The sequence below is a fragment of the Trachypithecus francoisi genome, unplaced genomic scaffold (genome assembly GCF_009764315.1).
Source record: "Trachypithecus francoisi isolate TF-2019V2 unplaced genomic scaffold, Tfra_2.0 Contig01474, whole genome shotgun sequence".
NCBI classification, from domain to species: Eukaryota; Metazoa; Chordata; class Mammalia; order Primates; family Cercopithecidae; genus Trachypithecus; species Trachypithecus francoisi.
In genome coordinates, this window is record NW_022681435.1 from 7,817,473 (window position 1) to 7,839,994 (window position 22,522).

At 45.0% G+C, this 22,522-nt stretch overlaps 1 protein-coding gene across 6 annotated transcripts in view; it reads right to left on the reverse strand.

Moving 5' to 3' along the window:
- Positions 1-14,460, reverse strand: part of RNF152 (ring finger protein 152) — an 86,419-nt gene extending 71,959 nt beyond the window's left edge. For 3 of the 6 annotated variants that reach the window (XM_033238906.1, XM_033238916.1, XM_033238926.1), the window contains exons 1-2: positions 14,322-14,460; positions 13,010-13,133 (exon numbers count right to left, since the gene is read on the reverse strand). The gene's annotated coding sequence lies outside the window, so the exon portion shown is untranslated. Of the gene's footprint in view, positions 1-13,009; positions 13,134-14,317 lie in introns of all 6 variants that reach the window. The other 3 variants (XM_033238934.1, XM_033238942.1, XM_033238953.1) reach the window with 3 other exon arrangements.
- Positions 14,461-22,522: the final 8,062 nt, after the last annotated feature.

A 22,522-nucleotide genomic window follows, 5' to 3' on the forward strand; every position in this document is an offset into this window, starting at 1 on the left:
CAGGAGTTCGAGACCAGCCTGACCAACATGGAGAAACCCCCGTCTCTACTAAAAAAACACAAAATTAGCCAGGTGTGGTGGCTCACGCCTGTAACCTCAGCTACTCAGGAGGCTGAGGCAGGAGAATTGCTTGAACCCAGGAGGCAGAGGTTGCAGTAAGCCGAGATCGTGCCATTGCTCTCCAGCCTGGGCAACAAGAGCGAAACTCTGTCTCAAAAAAAAAAAAAAATTGTTGTTCACACTTTTTAGTAGTGGATTCCCAAAAGTCCTAAGCTCCTAGCCTCTGACAGAATCCCTCACATAGCTATATACACTGGTGTTCAGTTAAGTGGCCCTTCTAGAAACAATTCACACCACCTGACTTCACAGAAACCTGAATTAGCACAGGACAAAGCTCAGGTAAGAGCCAGAAATCTCGCTGCAAATTTCCCTACAAAACTTGACACCCATGTTTTCAAACAACCCATTCTCTAAGTCAACATCAAACACATTCAGCAGATGGGTGGCCAAAATTGTCCATCTTTGCTCCCAGAGACAGATTGGCAAAGAAGTCAGATCTCTTCCTAAATTACATTACACTGAACCAGTTTTCAAAATGCTTTTGAACCCTAATCCCAGTTGTGAGTGTGGCTCAAAGGCAGTGAAGAGGAAGGACTCAAGCCAGACTGCCCAGGGTCACATATCCCAGTTCCAGCTCGAGTACAAACTCACCACGTAACCTTGGACAAGCCACCTGACTTTTCCAGGTTCCACTGCCTCCCAGGTAATGTGATTAAAGCACTTTAAACTGAAAGCATGCAAGTGTCTAATAAACACTATCTACTGCTATATTTGTACTACAGTTATCTCCCCTACTCTCCCAAATTGTCTTTTGGTTGTCATGAAATACATTGTGGAATCCAAAATCGTTAGGGAAGGAAAGGTATTTGATAAATTTCCATGTCATTTTGTAAAACATTGGGAAAAATGTTTTTAATTATGAAGCCAACACCATTATGTAAACAACAGTTGTTCTTCATTTTGACTAAAATTGAATTTTAAAAATACTGTACACCCACACAGTACTTTACCCTTATTCTTCTCTTTACTCACTCCTCCTCCCTCAAACTGTTGTCTTTCTCTCTCTAGTTTCATTTTTTATTTTTTTATTTTTTTTTTTGAGATGGAGTTTCGCTCTCGTTGCCCAGGCTGAAGTGCATCAAGCGATTCTCCTGTCTCAGCTTCTCAAATAGCTGGGATTACAGGTGCACGCCACCACGCCCAACTAATTTTTGTATTTTTTGTAGAGATGGGGTTTCATCAGATTGGTCAGGCTGGTCTCAAACATCTGACCTCAGGTGATCCACACGCCTTGGCCTCCCAAAGTGCTGGGATTAGGCGTGATCCACCACGCCTGGCCTTCTCCCTCTCATTTTCTTATTTTCACTGTAATCAGCTTGGGGAAAACAAAGTGTATTTAGCTGTTAAGTACTATAGATTATATCGAACGACACCAGTCACCTGGTACTAAAAAGCCTCATAAAAGGAAGAAATTTGTTTCTTTACAAATCAGAATCTCCAGGGAGAAATAAAAATGAGGGAAACAGATTCCAGAGCCCAGAGGACAAAGAGCCTGTTCAGAACTGCTTCCCCTGATGGGGAGAGGAGAATTGCAGATTGCAGGCAAACAACCCATTTCTAGGGTTTTTGTCTCAGTAAAATCACATTCACCTTTACTAAAAGCGGCAACAGAAGCTAATACTGTTGCCCTTTGCAACAGTCAAAGACATGAAATCAAATGAATGCTGAGGCAACTATAAGTAGGCTGAATCAGGTTGAGAATCCAAAATTGATTGTCACTGTCCTCCTAATTTATAAGGAATTCTAAATTGTCTAGATGGCATCCATTTCTCAATCTTCATTGCAAACTAGATTTGACCCCAAGAGAATGTTATTTTAAGGAGCACAAAGAGAGGGTTTAGCATCTCCATGCACAAGTTCTACAAATAAGATGAAATAAATTTGGGGTGAAATCTGACATATACTTATTTCCTTCCCAGTGAAGACATTTTTCCTTGTTAATTAACAGACTTCTTATAGGGCAGTGTGGACTGCCTTGAGATGCCATTCTTAAATAACTTATTATTTTGTTATAAGATGTAGCTTGTATGAACAATTAATTTTTAATAGATCTGACACTCCTGTTGGAAAAAAGAAAAGTAAACTACAGTTGGGCATTCAAATTCATATATCCGAAATCCGAAATGTTCCAAAATCAGAAATTTTTGAGTGCAAACATGACATTCAAAGGAAATTCTCATTGAAGCATTTTGGATTTTGGATTTTCAGACGTGGAATGCTCAACCAGTAAATATAATGTTTGAATGTTAAGTGTAATGCAAATATTACAAAATCAAAAAAAAATCCAAAATCCAAAACATAGATTAGCCTGTACTTAATCTGCAGAGAAATGAACTCTTTGTACTAATATTTAGCACTTTGTGTGTAAAAATAAAGGCAATTTATTAAATGCATTCTGTTTGCCTATAAGATTCCCCTTCCAAAAACAAGTCATTTGCCTTTTTATTCGGTGAAGTAATAGACTATGAAGAAATCTGGCGTGCCAGGAACACAGTGAATACAGTATCTTGGTGTGCATGATGATTACATGGGAAAGAGGCACGCAAGTGTCTGGCAATTGCCTTCAGGTGCTCTGCGCATGAGGTTTACAGAACTGGCAACCAACAAACTAATCACTGTTGCTGGCAATTTGCTAAGGTTCCAAGGAGACAGAGAGCACAAAGGGTTATCATCTGAGGCATCAGTGAAATACTAGAAGAATCGGTGGCTTGGCTAAGGGCCTTAACAGTCTCCATCAATCCCACATGTTAGTAATGGAGACTCAGAGAGAGAGGAAATGCTGGCAAATTGGAGCCCAGTTCCTGAGATCTCTAAGATCTTTGCCATAGGGTGGAACCAGGCCTGGTTCCCTTCCCAACCCCCACTTGGTATTACAGACTCATCACAAAAACCCTCTGGAATCTTTGGAAAGAAAACACAGGGTGCTGAGTACACAATGCCCCACTCCACCCAGCCCACACTGCCATCATGCTTACAACCCAGGAACGTTCCAGAGGCATCCTAGCTTCAAACAAAAGACAAAGCAACTTGTCTGCTAGCATCATGCGGTTCCACCAGAAAGAAAAAAACAGTCATGAAGAGCATCAGCTCATACATAAACACACTCAGATATCAGCACAGGAAACCCAGAGCATATCTAGACACACGCATTTTCAAATGAGTGATGGAAGGGCCCAGAAGAGTGAGGCACAGAGTGGTTCAAAGCCCACAGCGTTCAGCCACTCAACCTGTCCTGGAATGCAGGTCTCAGAGGCCCCTTGCACTTCTCTATGCAGCTTTCAAAAATATTTCTGAAGAAAAAATTGATGCCACCATTTCAGTAAGTCTTTACTGAGTGTCTACTGTGTACCAGGCCCCAAGCAGCTACCCCTTTTTAAGAGGAATTTCTGAAAGGTCTCATTCACTTTATATTGTACAGCCTAGTTTCCTTGCCTTTATTAAACAGTTCTCTTCTTTTTAATAATAATAATAATTAATATCCCATTCCAAAAAGCAGATTCCTAAATAAAGAGGTTGCCAAAGCCACGATGTTTTTTCCCATCTTTTTCTGCCCCGTTTGCTCCTCTCTTGTAGGATGGCTGTATCTCTACTAACAATGTTAGATCTTACAAAGCCTGCTTCAGGATGTCAAACAACAATCACAGAATAAGACTGGAGGGTGACCAGCTCATCCCAATTTTTCTGGGACTGTTTTAAAATGTGAAAGTTCCATGACCCAGGTATGCTCTTAGTCATGGGCAAATCTGAGAGTCACTCTATTTCCAAGAAAGCAGACCCTGGGAAAGAGGATGTCCTTCATCTCACTTGGGAAGAGTGAAGCCACAGGAGAAAGGCGACTCATCTCCCTTAAGGAAGGCCCAGGTTGCCTGTGGGCTAGCTCAGAACCCTTTCTCAGAATCCTCTCCTCCAGTTGCTTCCAGCTTTTTCCCGCTTCCTCCTGAGAAGGCCTATCATTTTAAACTCAGAGCCACTTAAAGCTTTAAAAAGACTTTCCAACCGAAAGACTCTGATAATAATGACACGCAAAAGAAGCTGCCATGTAAACGCTGAAGGCTGTAGTTGGATGTCATTACCTCCTTGGCTAGCTTAAGAGCTTCTTCAGGTGAGACCATGCCTATTCATCCCGATATTTCCAGAACGGAGCCCAATGATTGGTGGATGGTAGATGCTGGGTAGAATGACTTAGCAACAGCTGCCATTTATTTAGTCTTACATTGTGGAAGACAACACATTAAACACTTTCTATGTAAGTCTCTCCTGTTCTCACACGAACTTAATGAGGTTGGTTCTTCCCCATTTTGCAGCTGAAGAACAAAGCTCATTCAGACCTTGTGCACTCAGGTCACACGGCAGACGTGAAATTTAAACCCAAACCCATCTTACTTTTTAAAATTCCAGTTCATAATTACTTACCTGAATTAGAGCCATGTAAGGCAGGCATATATGCTAAGGTATCAAGAATTGAGAGAATATCAGATACATTTCTTTTATTCTCTATCCTTTTAGCTTTGCCATTACAAAAAAAAAAAAAGCGGAAAACCAAATTAATTATGAGTTAAATACATACAGAAAGCTAGAAGGCAGGGATTTTTGTTAGAATTATACATGGAAAAACATAGGCATTCAACATTCTTTTTTTTTTTTTTTCTTTTTTTTGAGACGGAGTCTCATTGTGTCACCTAGGCTAGAGCGCAGTGGTAAGATCTCAGCTCACTGCAACCTCCACCTCCCAGGTTCAAGCAATTCTCCCTGCCTTGGCCTCCAGAGTAGTTAGGATTACAGGTGCCCGCCACCATGCCTGGCTAATTTGTATTTTTTAGTAGAGACAGGTTTTCACCATGTTGGCCAGGCTAGTCTTGAACTCCTGACCTCAGGTGATCCGCCCGCCTCGGCCTCCCAAAGTGCGGGGACTACAGGTGTGAGCCACCACACCCAGTCATTCAAATACATTTAATGAATGCAACTGTTTGCCCAATAAGTGGTTTAAATCCCTGATGCTCAGTGTTTCAAATGACGCTTTACACACCACCACAGGTGAATAGATGGATCTGTACCTTCAGTTTCTGAAGTACCAGTGCGAAGGAGTGGGAGTGGATGGAGAAGTATTTATCCCAGTTAAGGACGCCTCTTTAACTGCATGGTTGAATTAACTATTACTCACTTAAAACAGCAGTAATCCTATGTCTCATGCAACAAAGCAGTAAATTCTCCAAAGTACACAAATTTGTCCACGTGCTCACCAACCACTTCTAATCTCATGTGATTAATCTTTGAGGAAGCAATTTGCAAATCAACCCCAGAGCAACACAAGTACAAATGAACATCACAACAAATACTTGTACAACACAAGTACAAAGGAATATCACAACAAATACTTGGTTCCTGAGACATTTATCTCAACCCCATTCACTACCCTTCAAACTGAGAGTGGTTTTTTTTGTTTGTTCGTTTTGTTTTGTTTTTTTAAGATGAAGTCTCACTCTGTCCCCCACGCTGGAGTGCAGTGGCATGATCTCAACTCACTGCAACTTCTGCCTTCCAGGTTTAAGCAATTCTCCTGGCTCAGCCTCCCAAGTAGCTGGGATTACAGGTGCACACCACCATGCCTGGATAATTTTTGTATTTTTAGTAGAGATGGGGTTTCACCATGTTGGCCAGGCTGGTCTCAAACTCCTGACCTCAAGTGATCCACCTGCTTTGGCCTCCCAAAGTGCTGGGATTATAGGCATGAGCCACCGCACCCAACTGAGAGTATTATTTTTAATATTAATGTATTTTTGGTCATTTTCTTCAAGCAGCCGAACTTATTTCCCTCTTTCATAATAACACTCTCATAATGATCAAGCATTTCGAGTATCAAAGAAGAGTTCCTATCATGTCAATGAGTATTCCACAATCAAAAGAAGTGAGGAAAAACAGATGTATATCACAAAGGCATTGAAGCCTTAATTATAAAGGGAGATGGGGTGGTCAGTGGTGGGCAGCTACACCCAGTCATTGCAAATCCAGACATCAATGCCTGCTCCTTTAGATTGTGGGGTGGTCTGGTGGGCTGTAAAGTCCTAAAGCTGCTGTTATATGTCACCAATGAGAGGTTTTTTTCTTTTGCTTTTTTTTTTTTTTTTTTTTTTGTGGGCAAAGTAGGAGGCAAACGGAAGTTGAAAAACAGACTTTGAATAATAACTAATTTTGTTAGAATGATGACCCTCATTCACTTCCCAAACATTGGCATACTCACTGCAGCCTGGTCATTCGAATTTGATTCAACATTTAATCATTATGAATGCAAGGAGGGGAAGCTCTTAAAAATAAGTTTCTCTCTTTTTAACTTCCTCTGACACTTCAAGCTAATGGGTCTAAAATTCCTTTAAATCACTGTAAATCAAAATCATTTTCTGTGTTGTCCAAGAGTCACCAATGATTTGTTGATTGAGCCCTTCCTGTGTACAAACATGGTGGCAAATACACAATGGCGTAAAGCCTCATCCAATCATCTTTAAGGAGCTTGTAAGAGAACTGAGATCTCCTTGAGTGCCTATACAACCCATCTGTTTTTCACTTTCAATACAGCGTTAATAAACTACAAGAGATATTTGATGCTTTAATACAAAATAGGCTTTTTGTTACATGATTTTGCCCCCATTGTAGGTTAATTGCAGGTCACAATTGCTACCTCAGCCAGCCACAGGCTCCCTTGGAAGGAACTGTGCCCCCAACCCTCTCCTGCAGCTAAGCAGGTCCAGGGTGAGCGATAACTGGAAGGGTCCCATTCACTGGAACTCTTAGGAAATGTGGCTTGATGACAAGACATCCTGGGACATCTTTTCAATTTACCTCCCTTTATGCAAACTAGCTTGAGTGAATTTCTATTCTTTGCAATTAAACAGAAAGAAAAAGACATTTCAATCTTAGGTGATAATACAAGACAATCTATGACAAGTGCCCTTTGTAGAATGAATGAATGAATGTTGAATGAAATGAGACATGGAGGCAATTTTGCCAGGGAACTTTGGATTATAAAGAATTGCTAAAGGCTAACGTGATCAAGATAAATTTTTCAGAAGAGTTCAGAGCTGAACCAAGGCTTTAACAATAGGATAGAGGCAGAGGAAGGAGGAGGACATTTTAGGCCACAGAACGTGCTAGAATAAGAAAGAGGCGATGAAAATCATTTTGGGCAACAGTGGATTAACCATCCCAGCTAATGTTCAGTTTTAAAGTCAGGCAGAGCAAAAGTCAAGGTTGGAAAGGAAGTGGAAAGCAAACTGCGGAAACTTGAAAAGCAAGACTGAATAATATGAGCTTCCTCCCACAAGAGCAACGAAAAGTTATTAAGTGAGGGGATGAAGGATTAATCGGCCTAGTGGTCTAAGAGTGGCAGCATTTTCCAAACTGGAGTGAGGGTGGGAAAGCCAGAAAGTGAGCAAGACCACTGTCATAGCCCAGAGAGAAACAAGGTTCTTGACTAAGATGCGGCAGTGGGAACTGTCACTAAGGGGGAACAGTAAATCTGCTAAGGAGCAGAACAGCAATATTAAAAAGAATGCTCCTGGCTAGGCACAGTGGCTTACGCCTGTAATCCCAGCATTTTGGGAGGCCAAGGCTGGTGGATCACAAGGTCAGGAGTTCAAGACCAGCCTGGCCAACATGGTGAAACCCTGTCTCTACTAAAAATAGAAAACAATTATCCCAGTAATCCCAGCTACTTGAGAAGCTGAGGCAGGAGAACTGTTTGAACCCAGAGGCAAAGGTTACAGTGAGCTGAGATCACACCCCACTGCACTCTAGCCTGGGTGACAGCGAGACTCCATCTCAAAAAAAAAAAAAAGTTCCGAATTTCCGTAGTATCTGTCAAAGCTTTCACCAAAATCTCATCAATTCTTGTCAAACCTCAGTGAGGAGTGCACTAAGTGTGATTATCTGGATGTCTAAATCAGAACTGAGCCGGGAAGGTTACACTTCCTTGGTAGGTGGGAATGCGACAGTGGCAGGAGAGAGGAGGCTGTAGAAAGAGAAAACACAAGCACAGAACACAGCATTTGGAGATTCCACTTCCTCATAACTTTGCTCCCACCAGCAGCACATCTTCATTTGCTCAACCCCTTCTTTGCATGAAAGGCAGGTACCCAGGAAGTCTATGTGATGTTTGAGTAAGTTTCATCATGCAGGATGTTTGCAATGAGTTTTATTTATGCAGGCATTAATACATCAAGGGGTAAGTAAGCCATCCTCTCCACTCCCAGGAGATCACAAGCAGGCCCCTCACAACTCCACAAAGAACATAGTCCAGGCCTCAGCAGCCAAACATGATCTAGGCCAAGAAATCATGGATGTCAAGAACCACCCAAAGGAGATGCAGGTCACAGATACACTATTTGAGGCCTCCCTCTTTAAATCCTACAATGACAGTGAGTCCATTAGAAATCGAAAATCCTTAAGCATGTAACAAACACAGATGGTTCCCTACTTACAACTGTTTCACCTATGACTTTTGATTTTTTGACTTTACAATGGTGTGAAAACAATACACTTTCAGTAGAAACCGTACTTTGAGTGCCTATACAACCAATCTGTTTTTTCACTTTGAATAAACTACATGAGATATTCAAAGCTTTAACACAAAATAGGCTTTTTGTTACATGATTTTGCCCCCATTGTAGGCTAATGTGCATGTTCTGGGCACAGTTAAGGTAGGCTAGGCTGAGCTGTGATGACCGTAGGTTAGGTGTATTAAATGCATTTTCCACTTACAATATTTTTAACTTATTTTAACTTATGAGGATGTAGCCCCACTGTAAATTAAGAAGCGTCTCTACCAACTTTATCCCAGTTGTGATTTCAATCATGGAGTCAGACTGTAGGATCACACAGTGTAACTCTCGAAGCCATGGGGAAAGGAGCAGGAAAACCAACGCCTTCTTCCTTTCCGGTTTCCATGACGTCACAATGGGCAGTGCCAGAAACCACTTTCACGCCACAAGTGTCCTCTACTTGACCAGCTGACTTGGGTATGAAATTAAAGTGGTAGGGATACAGAGGCCAGAGAAAATATAGAAATACCTTTTGGGGCTTCCCAAATATAGTTCAAGACTATCCCTCAGGGCTTCATTTTCCTTCTCCCTCAGTCTGTGCCTGGCCCTCAGCCCAACCCCAGGCACCCTGAATGGGTTTTTGGATGGTCTATATCTGGTTTTTCCTGCTGGTCTCCCAGCTGCTCATCTCCCAATTCAGAAACCCTTTGGGTGCTACATCTTATCACTTGAATGAAGCCGGGTGATCTCAACCTCCCTAGGTTGATACTGATATCCCCTCAGTCACTGTGACTTGGAGACTAACATAGTTTACCATACCACTTCCTTATTTGGAGAGCTATCTTTATAAAAATGACTTTGCCAAGGTGATTACTGAACCAAAAGCAATATCATTTTGTTAAATTCTATGCTTATGCTTAAGGTATTTATCAAATCTTAAAAATGCTCATCCGTGCATGCAGTTATCACAATGTGAACAAAGATGTATGATTGAAAAGCTCTTCCCCAAGCAAAATCTCTGCAAGCTACCAACTGCTGAATCCAGAGCACCTTGCAATGCCTATTCCATAGCATCCAACTCTTTTTAGGGAGAGTGAGGTAAGGAAGGCTTTAAAACTCACCACCCTCCTAGTCAATACAGTTGCTGATGGAAGCACAAATGTCCCCGAACTCTCTGGGTGTTCTACTAGTCCTGTGACCAGAAAAAGCGTCTTGTCCAAATTTCTTTTTGTAAACATCAAAGTAACAAAAGGGTGACCCAAGCTTACCCTAAACACATTCCTGCCCCCTTTAGATCTTATCTGTTGCCCTGTGGTCTCTGCTGCAGGAGGCCACCTCCTGGGTGGCCCTAGGCCCATTGCCACTCTTTTTTACCCTGCACTGTTCCAAACAAACTCAGGAAGCCTTAAACAAGAGGCAGATGGTGAGGAAGAGAAAGTCTGTAAGTAACACCTCTCTATTACATAATGCTAAGCTCACAACCTCCTTGTGAATCAGCCTTGAAAATACCTAATGGCCTTTCACTTCAGAGTAAACCTGCACTTGAAATAGGTAAAGAGGATTATAATTATTTTATTTGATGACCGGTGTACAACCATGTTAGTAAATAATATATCAACATATTAGTAGTCCATTACAGGTTGGGGTCGGACCATATATTAGTAAATTACAGGTTGGAGTAGTAAATATACAGGTTGTAAATTACAGGTTGTTGATTCAGTCAATACTCTTGTGACATCCAGTACCTACCAAGCACTGAGCTAGGTCCCGTAGGACACACTTTCTAACCTCACCTAGACCAGATCACTGTGGAAGTCACTAGTGCTACTCACCCATATCCACTTCTCCCTTTTTCAGCACAAGAAATATTGAATTGGGATTAAATAGGGTCATATACCGAGTTCTGGCCAAAGTGATGGAACTCACCTCTAAGTGAGATCACAAAATTGCTAGAGCAAGACCCTGCAGCATTTCCTTCTCAATGCTGCAATGATCTTGCAAGCTCACATCAAGACCAAGATTCCATTAGAGTCTTTGAGTGACTATGATGAGCAGGGTCCACCTGCCAACCACACAGGATGCAGCACGGGAAGGAAAGAAACTAGTTAGCCATGGAGACTTGGAGGTGTTTGTTACTGCAGCATAACCTCCCCTATCTTGCTGGTACGTCACTGTTTAAAAAAGAGAAAAATCTGCAAAAGCATCCCATCAATCTGTTTTCTAAATCAGATAATATGGAAAAACAGTATTTGTTTCAAAATTCAACTTCATCAGGAACGGAACACTATCTTGAAAAGCAGAGGGTGCTGACAGTATAGGTGGGTTCAAACAACTCTGCGGGAATTAGAAATGAAAACAGAGTGACCCTCAACAATGTAAGGATTGAACTGTATGGAATTCAGCTAAAAAGACTATAATGAAAAGGCCACCTTCTGACAACAGGAACAGCCATTTATGAAGCAGTGAGCTCCTCAGTGAAAAAGGCATTTAAGTCAAGGCTGGATGATCGTATTTTATCTCCCCAGAAGTCCAATCCTACCTCTCTTGAGGTTCCATTAAAGTTCATTAGAATCAGGTCTTCCTATAGGGAGTTGAATTTTGCGTCTCCCCCTACACCCAATCCCAACCCCTTGAGTCCATTACCTATCACAGAGTCCATTATCTATCAGGTGCCAATAAACATCTGCGAAATGAATAAATGAGCATTGTAGAAAGGAAGCAGGCACTGGAGGCAAAGATCAGTCTAATAGTGTCTAGGGATCCTCCAGCCTAAAGCTAAACACATCTGAGGGTGGGGAGCCTCCTTCTTATAAAAAAAAAAAAAAAAATTAAGCATCAATGGACACTTTATTATGATTTATCACTGTACACAATTTAAAACCACAATGAAACCTAACACTGCACTGTGGCTATCTTTGTTCTTGGACGTGCATTTACATGCGCAGGCTACTGTTTTGCCATATGGAATTTTGTGTGTGAAGTGTTTATTCTATTAAAAAAAACCCACACCCTTGTTTCTATTGCATTATTATATTCCTTATTATCCCATCACATGTGTTTTCTTCTTGCAGCAACACAGTACACACCCTGTACTATTGCTGACATAAAAATTACTTGTCAAAAATACCTCTAGCTTAGCACCATATTACTCATCTGATCTTTGCAAAGCATTGGCCTTTGTTTCACCTGGAACTAGATAACCCAACTACTTTTACTAGTGACTCCTGAATGCTTGTAGTAGAAGGATAAATGCTAGTGTCACCTATGGTTTTAAAGTCACCTTCTAAAACAAAACTATATTAGAGGTGAATAATAAATCTTTCAAGTTTTTAACTTCATTTTTCAAGGGATTTGGAGGAAAATGGTGAAGAGAGAATCTGTCACAGATACCAAGGTGCTACTGCAGTGTAAAAGAGACTATACCAGGAGCCTTTGGCCCTCAGCAATCTGTCTTCCTACAAGAAAAATCGAAAGCCCATTTCCATAACCATCCTTATTCCCTGCTACTAGTGTAGGATGCGCAGGACTCTGCCCTCTAGGAGAAAATGCTAATGCCGGAGTGTCCTGCTAAGTCTGAAGGTTATGTTTTTTCATTGCACTCTTACCAAGATAACCCCAGATCCGGTTAGGCTGACATCAAAACAGAACTATCCTTGGAAAGAAAAGAACAGGCCAGAGTTTTTGGAAAAGCCCCAATAACCTAAAGATAAAATGCAGAATGAGAGTCTACTGGTTCATGGCTATCTAAATGGAAACTTCACTCAAGCTGTTTTCTCTGTTCTTTTTCTGCTGCCCCCAACAGCCCTTCCTTCCACCTCCCAGTACTCACTGCTAGCATGTCTCTCTTAATATTACAAACACTATTACAATGAAGGAACAGGAGAAAGACAGCATTTCATAAGAAGGTCACCTCATTTGACCAGTGCTCAATTAGAGCACTGGGCAAAAGTACAATCAGCCTTCCAATGACATCTTTTCAACAAAGGATACCCCACCTCTAGACTGAAGCCTAAATATATGACTACAGATAAGAAAGCAGGCATCTATGGAAACCTCACATTCAGATACAACCGCCTGTGTATTCATTATATCAAAATTCCCATCAAAGGAAACCAGGTGGGATTTCTACAATCCCAAATTCACCCTTCACCTACCTCCAATGGCTTCTTCAAAGGGAAGGTATAAAGTCATTTGCAATTTCTTTCTCTGAACCTGGAGTTTTAGCAGCCCCCACACCTTCTCACAGATAGGAACGATGCTGATGCAGAAACCACCCAAACAGCCCTGTGCCAGCACTGTCGGCCCAAATGACCCAGAGACACCCAGGCGGCTACCCAGATCGTGGGGGGGGGTGTTACCTGAATCTGTCACCGAGTCTCTTTCACCCCCTTCTGCGTGATGACATCAAGTGGAAATGGTACGTGTTTAGGAGGCAAGAGGCTGACAGGCAGGAAACACAATTGAGACTGAGCTTTCTTCAGCCTGCAGTGAAATACATGCAGGAGGGGTTAGATACGCGCCTCAGAGAAGGAAATCCAAGCGCCCTCCCGTGCCGGCGGGGCTGGAGCGGGTACACTGGGGAGGTGGAGCAAGGCGGCTGAGGTGTGGAGGGCTGGCGGCTGAGAAGGGGGCGTCACGGCTCCTAATTGTCTCTATAGGATAAATAACCACCTCCCCTCTCCTCCGCAGTCTCCCCCGCCCACGAGTTCCCCTCTGGTGGCAGAGCGTCTACTAGCAACAGTAAGCCCTAGGAAAAAGAAATCGGAGCGGGTGGAGAATAACATCTTGGGGCAAAGACACACTAGCAAAATCTACTAGGTAACCCGGTCATATGGGAATGCGGGGCGCCTAGTTACCCGCGCAGACAGACACACAGCGCGGCAATCCAGAGCATCTTTCTTTCGTTTGCCCCTGTCCGCTACCTCATCAAGTCACCGTCACTCTGTTTTGGCGATTTCTCTACTCTCTCCAGACCCGGGCAGCGCTCCCCAAGCCATGCCCCCACCCCAGGCGGGATCGGAGACCGCCGCTTCCGCGCAGCGCCCCACGAGTCCAGCTGGCTTTGTCCTGCCGCTGTCTTTTCAGGAGCAAGCGCCCCAGGCGAATGTGTCTGCACAAAAGACCCCCAACATCTGCCCGTCACAGCGTCCTCTCCTTCCAGGAGGGGCCCCGGGGCAACTTCTAGAGGTGGAGAAGGCGCGAGACAAGGGGACCGAGGGGCGACGAGCTGGGGTGTGTGCGGGCCGGGGGCGCAGCTGGGACGGGCGCGCGCGCACGTGCACACCCAGGGGCGCGCGCGGCGCGGGCACGAGGCAAGCTCCCTCGGACCGGAGCTCCAGGGGGCATCCGAGGACTCTGCCGAGCCGCCGACAGCGCCGCTCCCCCTCTCGCGGCCGCCCGCTCAACTCCGCCAGCGCTCGGGAGACACACAACTCCCAGGACCACCTCCCGCGCGCCCCGCCAGACCCCGCGCTCCTCTCCCCGGGACCCCGTGGCCCCGCCACCCCATCCGCCGTCCAGAAGATCCCCCCAGTTACAGCAGGCGGCAGCTGCCCTTTCCCGCTTTCCCCGGCTCCGGCGCGGCCGCCGTGGGGGCGCAGACATCCCCGCGCGCCACTCTGTCCGCCCCCGACCCGGAGCGGGCAAAGAAACAAACCGAAACTCACCGACCTTTCTCCGTGGCAGGCTTGAGCGCTCGCTACAGAGGCGGCGGCAGCGGCGACAGCATCGCCAGGTGGTCCCGGCGCGCCCGCCCCGCTCAGCCAGACGCGCGCCGCGGGCAGGCAGCGGCCGCTCCTCCAGCCGAGAGCCACGGGGCAGGCGCTGACAGCGCAGCGGCGGAGCCTGCAGCCCCAGCTCCCGGCCCGGCCCTTCGGGCGACACCCTCACCTGCCTGGCAGCCCTCTGCGTTCGCGGTCGGACACCGCCGCCAGGCGCTGGGCACCGTGCGGGAGCTTTTTGTCACTGAGACTCCGGCACCAAAGCGGGTGGGGGGAGAGGCTGGGCTCAGCTCCCGCGGCACCGCCCTCCCCGGCGGCTCCACCCCCTCCTCCCCCCCCCCAGCCCGGCGGGCCCAGGACTTCTGTCCTTCAGTCCCGAATCGCCCACCTCCCCCGGGGTGAGGGGCTGCCGGCCCTCTCTTGCGCTCTCCCTCGGCTTTGCCCCCGGTGCCCACCCTAGGCCAGGATCTCGACGCCGTCTCTCTACGGTGCAAAAGCGGGTCCCGAGCTGGCGGCAGGTGTGAAAGCAGGCCGGGGCAGCCGGGAGGAGGGGCGGGGTCGGGATGGGGGCCCAGGGCCGCGGTGGGCGGGTTGGGGGGTGCCCAGTCTGTGCCTAGGTCCCAAACAGCGAGCGGGAGGAGCTGAGATCATCAGGTTTCCAGAAGCTGCCCTGCATCCTCGTCACCGAAGAAACTTTTTGGCTGCCCCTAAAAGTTCACCTAGTCCAGTCAGGGTAGGGCCCCGCTTTCCAAAGAGGCCCGAATGGACACCCCACTACTTGAATCCCTCGAATGAGGGACAAGAAGCAGGGGAGTAAGGAGATGCAAGTCCTGGGGGTTACATGGAAGCGCGAACCCCACGGAACCTCGGGGCCCACCCTATTCCACACCTTAAAACCTAACTTCGACCTAGGAAGGTGCTTAGAATGTCTTGTTCCGCGGAGAAAATCTCCCGCCTCATGAGTTAACTGCGAAATAGGAGAATGGAGGAGAAAGGTCCTTGGTAGAAGATGGTTCCATGCCCTTTGGTGCCTTTTTAAAGGATTTCCCTGCAGAATGAAAACCTAAAACTCGCTTCTAGAGCTCAGATGAAGTTCAGCCTGCGGACGTTCCCGGTCCCTAGCAGCAGGGCTCAGCTGTTTGTGATCCCCACGGATTCTGGCGGTACTTACCGCCTTTCCCCACTGCTGGAGTGGAGCCGTCTTTGTCTTACGGTAGTATCCGCAAGGAAAGAGCTCCCAGTTTCACTCCCTCAAGTAGCTTACTGAAATGCTTCTGCCAAGATTTCTTTTTTTTTTTTTTCTTTTTTTGAGACCTTCTCTCGCTCTGTCACCCAGGCTGGAGTGCAGTGGCGCGATCTCAGTTCACTGAAACCTCCGACTCCCGGCTTCAAGCGATTCTCCTGCTTCAGCTTCCCGAGTAGCTGGTAGTACATGCGTCCACCACCATGCACACCTAATTATTGTATTTTCAGTAGAGATGGGGTTTCGCCATGGTGGCCAGGCTGGTCTCGAACGCCTAACCTCAGGTGATCTGCCCACCTCGGCCTCCCAAAGTGCTGGGATTACAAAGATGAGCCACCGCGCCGGGGGTTTTTTTGTTTTTTGTTTTTTTGTTTTTTCAGAGGAAGCCCTATGAACCAATGGAGAATCTAGGTAACCTACCATAAAACTCTCAATGTACTCAGAGCACCCTTGTCATGTCCCACAATTACGACCTGTTGATGGGGTTTCCAAAAGTGCTGTCCGTAAGCACATACATAAAATTGGTCATCTAGAAACAGATAAAGCTGCATGGGTATCAGTTGTCCCTGGGATCCCAATTAAAACGTTGCCTTCTCTGGTCATCTGACTGATCCTTATCCCTTTGTTTGCCCAAGCTAAAACCTCTATGGTACACCTGAAAAGAGTGAAAGCTGTATCCACGTTTTAGAAGCCTAAGGTAATCTTGAAGTAGAAGACTTCGAGAGTCTTTGTTTTAAGCCTCAACGTCAGGGCAGGAGGGATCTTTTTTTTTTTTTTTTTTTTTGAGACAGGGTCTCACTGTGTTGCCCAGGCTGGAGTGTGGTGACCAAAATCCTGGATCACCACAACCTCGATCTCCTAGGCTCAAGCCTCCTCCTGCCTCAGCCTCCCAAGTAACTGGGAAACTACAGGAGTACCACCACGTGCAGCTAATTTTTGTATTTTTTTTTATTTTTGTAGAGATAGGGGTCTCTCTTTGTTGCTCTGGTTTGGTCTTGATCCTGGCCTCAAGGTATCTTCCTGCCTCATCCTCCCAAAGTGCTGGAATTGCAGGCATGAGCCACCACGCCCAGCTCCAGAAATTCACTTTAAGGAGAAGTTAATGAGGATCTTGAAAACTCTGACGTTGGCAAGGAGTTGGAATGAGGAAGGTAAGTTATAACATCCCAAGATTTTACTAGGAAAGTTCAGCCTAGAAATGTTATGATTATACAAGAGTGACTTTAAAGACTACTCTTCAGAAGCTAATTTCAGGGATCAGTAATTGTTCCAAAATTTTTCAGCTCTTTTATTCAGCTGCTTTTGAAACAATTATTTGGGGGATTCAAGCATTCACCATGATGTGGAAAAACCACCCCCATCCTTAGTCTTTCACTTCCACTGGCTGGGATTTTAATTCACAGAGCATCATGGGTGTTCTGCCTTCTGTCCAGTCTTGTAAAGCTGTCACACAGAGAAGGTTAATTAACTGGGGCAGACTGGGATAGGCCAGTTCTTAAGGCTGGTCGTAGGCCAACACTGGGGTGGGCAAGAACAGTTTGAGTCAGAGGAGGAACAGGCAACAACATGTCCAAGCAGAGTCTTCAGTGAGAAATTCCAGGATCAAGGCCGCTAGGACCAGGCAGTGTTTTGAGCTGTAAGCCAGCAGGCAGCATGGTGGGAGAATCTGGCGTTGTCCTGGAGACTGGGCACTGCCCATGTGTGAGAGAGGGAGAGGGGATCAAGGCTACATCCCAGGTCTTGAAGGATGGGCCATCAAGATGGGACCCCAGCACTGGGTACCGAGATAAAGATCCAAATATTCGTGAATTCATACAACAAATATTCATTGAGTATGGACTATGTACTGGGAACCTGGTCCTAGGGTTAGGATAGAGAAAACACCCCCAAATTCCTGCCCTAACAGAACTTATATTCTAATGGAGGAATCAGACAATACAACTGTGGACAAAAAGAGTCAAACTCTGTAAAATATTTGAAGAGATTTATTCTGAGCCAGATATGAGTGACTATGGCCCATGACACAGCCCTCAGGAGGTCCTGAGAACGTGTGTCCAAGGTGGTTGGGGTGCAGCTTGGTTTTATACATTTTAGGGAGGCATGAGACATCAATCAAATACATTTAAGAAATATTGGTCCAGAAAGGAGGAACAACTCAAAGCAGGGGCTTCCAGGCTATAGGTGAATTTAAACATTTTCTGTTTGACAATTGGCTGAGTTTGTCTAAAGACCTGAGATAGATAGAAAGGGAATGTTCAGGTTAAGATCAAGATTGTGGAGACCACAGTTCTTCTGAAGTCTTATAGCAGCTGCCCATAGAGACAGTAAATGACAAATGTTTCCTATTCAAGATCTTAGTTAATCTCTTTAGGATTGAGAGGGTCTGGAAGAAAAGTATCTTGCTATGTTAACAGAGATTCTTTACAGATGCAAATTTTCCTCCACAAAGAACAGCTTTGCGGGGCCTTTTCAAAATATGGCAAAGAAACATGTTTGGGGGTAAAATATTTTGATTTTCTTATTTGCCTTATAATGTTATGCCAGAGTCAGGTTGGAAAGTAAATCATGATATACAGGGTTAAATAAAACCCATCTGATGAGAATTTATGATTTGTAGGGCATGACTCCCCCAGACCTCTTAGATAGGAATCTGGGCAGGATAAAAAGAAAAAAAAAGTTGGAATTTAGTCCCATAATAAATAAATAATCTGTAGGTTGGAGAGTGAAAAAGGTAAGGGAGAAAACAAAGCAGGGCTGGGGCATTATGAAGTCTGTGTGTTGGGGGAAATTTTAGATCGGTGGCCAGGGAGGGCCTCCCTGAAGAGGAGTTTTCTGAGCTAAGAACTGCAGGAAGAAAAGGAAAGTGTCATGCCAGTAAATAGGGAAAGCCTGTTCCCATGATCAGAGGGAACAAGTTGGGGGTGCCTGCACTTCCCCACGGGCAAAGGTCGAGATGCTAGAACTGGGTTACAGGGTCAGTCAGATCTATAACATTGATTGATGCTGAGTCACCTGAGGTTGTATTAGAGTTGCTTACATTGGGGCAGGGATGAGCTCTTCATCTTTGTACCTGCAGCATGGAGCACAGGTGCCCAATAAATGTTTATTGAGCTGAGCCCTTAAATCTCTGAGAACCTGGCATGGAGCTGAGATTAATGTGATCCCATAATACCCAGGGCAGCCCTTCTGTCGAGGATGACACTTTCACAAAAGAATGTGATGATCTCTTCAGTCGCTTTTCATTACTGTCTTCCTGATCTGGGAGGGCAGAGATCATCTTTCAACTTGGATCCTTAGCACCTAACACACTAAGAAGAAGGCAGACAGTGGGGCAAGAAGGCAGAGAGAGAGAGGAACTGGGATGAGGAAACAAGCAAACCCTGTTCAGTGCTTGATATCCCTGTAGATCCTAATCCAGTCCAATACTGAGAGTGACTTTTCTACTCAACATGTTTGAATTTTACATGTTAAAATTGCACCTTGAAACTGAATTAGGGTGGTAGTTGCACAACCCAGTAAATCTATTAAAAATCATTGAATTCTACACTTAACACGAGTGGATTTTATGGTGTGTAAATTATACCTCAAAAAATTGTTTAAAAGCATTGAAGTGGGAATCCCATATTTAGACAACTTTCACAAGCTGTCAGTGATAAGCCAGAGTCATCTTTAACCGAACACATTATCATCCTTCCTAATAGATGTTTAAACCAAATTGATCTGCAAATTTACTTTTCCCTTATGTGATATTAGCCACCTTAAAGTAGATATAGTCTTAAAAAGTCTAAGAAGTCTTAAAAAGTCTAAGAAGTCTTAAAGTTAGGCTGGGCATGGTGGCTCACACCTATAATCCTATCACATTGGGAGGCTGAGGCAGGTGGATCACCTAAGGCCAGGAGTTCGAGACCAGCTTGGCCAACATGGTAAAACCCCATCTCTACTAAAAATACAAAAATTAGCCAGGCATGGTGGCATGAGCCTGTAATCCCAGCTACCAGGGAGGCTGAGGCAGGAAAATGGCTGGAACACTGGAGGCTGAGGCTGCAGTGAGCCGAGATCACACCACTACACTCCAGCCTGGGCAACAGAGCAAGACTCCATCTCAAAAAAAAAAAAAAAATTTTAAAGTCTATTTAGACTCAGAAAGTTTACTAGTAATGATTGCTCAATATAGTGCACATTTCAAAACTGTTTTTATTTTGGGGCCCTATATAAACCAATCCCACAGACTTCTTATTCTGGTAAGGTGTTCTGAATGCAAAAGGTATTAATTTGACATATTATCTAATCTTTTTCCTATTTAGAACCCAGTGCTACTTAGGACAATGAAACTTCATCTAGAAAAAAATACTGAAGTATTTTGGAAACCTCAAAAGATTTGAATAGGAAATAACCCAGATTGCTTTTCTAAAAGTAGTGGTGGATTGAACAAAGCCATCTCTATTTTGTTTTGTTTTGTTTTGGTTTGGTTTGGTTTGGTTTGGTTTTTGAGATGGAGTCTCCCACTGTCGTCCAGGCTGGAGTGCAGTGGTGCAATCTTGGCCTTCTGGGCTCAAGCAATTCTCCTGCCTCAGTTTCCCAAGTAGCTGGGATTACAGGCATGTGCCACGACACCCAGCTAATTTTTGTATTTTTAACAGAGATGTGGTTTCACCAGTTGACCAGGCTGGTCTTGAACTCCTGACCTCAAGTGATCCAACCACCTCAGCCTCCCAAAGTGCTAGGATTACAGGCGTGAGTCCCCACACCCCACCTCTGTATTTTTTTGTAACCTCATCTTCGATATGCACAACACACATTCCAAAACAGTTGGCTAGAATGATGTGACCATTGCCAAGGGTGATGGTCAGTCACCATGCAACATGTTTAACAACCTGCAGGCATAGGCCTCCACCTATCATTTTGGGCAATGGCCATACACAATCAGTATGGCCTTTATGGTGTGTGTCCTGGCTAAACATCAGCTCAGACTATGATGCCAAAGTCCTCTGGACACCCTCCTAAACAGCAGGTATCTGCTGTGTTCTTATCATGTTTGTGCAGTTCGGGGTTGAGTAAGATCCTCACATCCACTAGCAAATTACTGCTGTTTTTGCTATAAGTACAATAGAGGAGAATCATCATACACTGAGCTCCATTCCTTGTACAATCAACACAAGACAGTGTTCACCCTCCCTAATGGATTGGAGTGACCACATGTGATCAGCCAGGGAAGGGTTGGAATGTGGAGCTCCCCTCTCACCCCACTGTCTGCCACCTCCGCCATCTGTCCTATTCACCTTCCCTCCAGCTGACCTTCTGTCACCCATGTGGTTCCAACTGTCCTCCTTATCTTTCCTTTCCATTGGCTGTCAAATTCCTGGCATCCACTTGGCCCCTCCCCTCATTTGGAAACTAAACCTGCTGCTCCAGCTGCCAGATCATGGAATGGTGCCACTTTGAGAAAGGAGAAAAGGAACAAAAGAACCAGGAGGTCCCACCACTGTGTTTTGAGACCCCCAAGTCTGAATCCAATGTCTTGCCCTCTGGTGGTCCACAAAATTTGGCTCCAGTTTCTCCAGGATCTATTCTTCTGTAATCCACCTGCACCCCATCCAAGTGGACCTGTCACCCCTGTACCTGCCCCAAGCCCAGACCTAGCTTCAGGCAGTTCTTCCTCCCCACTGCCTCTGCTTTTAGCCACTGCCTGCCCTCATCCTGCAAACTCAAGGAATCCAAGCATCTGTTTATAGTGCACCTGTATCTAGGGGATCAAGTCAGTCCACCCTCTAGTGGTCAAGAGGAGAAGTGGCAGCCTCTGCACACCACCCAGGTCAGACCTTGACGAGGTCAGCACAGGGAAATGCCAAGGAAGACGTCTACACAAACCCACGTCCTCTAACTCTGACTTCAGTGTTTCTCCTCTGCTATTCTTTCCCTGCCTTCCCAGTGGGTGAAGTGTGCTGGGGGAGGGCATGGAGTAAAGACCCCCTGTTTATTTCTCAAACCTGTCGCTTCACAGCTCCTTAAATGTTCACAGCAGATTTGATGGTTTTAAAGGACACAAATTATTCTGCTACAGGACAAGGGAACTTCAGCATATCAACCATGTCCAAAATTAAGAGATGACGGTAACTTCTTTTTTATTGGTAAACATTTATTGAGTCTATGTACCAGATTGTGTATTTCCATACATGTCCTTGCAAGATCACTAGAAGTAATTTGATTATCCTCACTTTACAGATGAGAAAACAAATGCCTAGAGAATTTAAGCATCTTTCCCAACATGATGTAACCAGTAAATGGTGAACATGGACTTGACTCAGGCCTGCTGAACCCAAAGCACTTTCCCCTAGTTGCTGTACTGATTCCTCCCATGGACCAAAGTATCCAGGCAATTGCACTTGATTTGCCTTAAAATGCATCTCAGTCTCTTCCAAGCCATGCCTATTTTAGGTCAGGGTGCCTGACACTGCGGCTCACAGTACTTTAGGACCCCATATCTCCCCCACGATTTCAAGTGGATCTGCTCCTCCTTATCCTCACTCTCACAGCTCCTTTGTACCTTTCCTTATGCAGCAGCGCAACCCACATTTGTACTTGTCAATCCCAAAAGATATGGTAATTTCAAAGTTTCTGAGGGCATTTACATCTCTGCCTCTCACCTTGACCTTCTCCCCTTCAAGGCTCACTCAAATTTCTCCAACCAGATTCATTTTTACCTTCTTTGCACTCTTATAACACATTGTTTGCTGTTTTATTTTGCACTTGCATTCTGCCTTATATCATAGTTAGCTGTTCACACATTTGTAATGGTCAGTAGATCCTAAGCTGTTATTTACCCATCTCATCCACCCACGCACACCCACACCCCACAGCATCATGCAGAATAAAGTGTTCATGCCCTGCACGCATTCAGTGCTTAATAA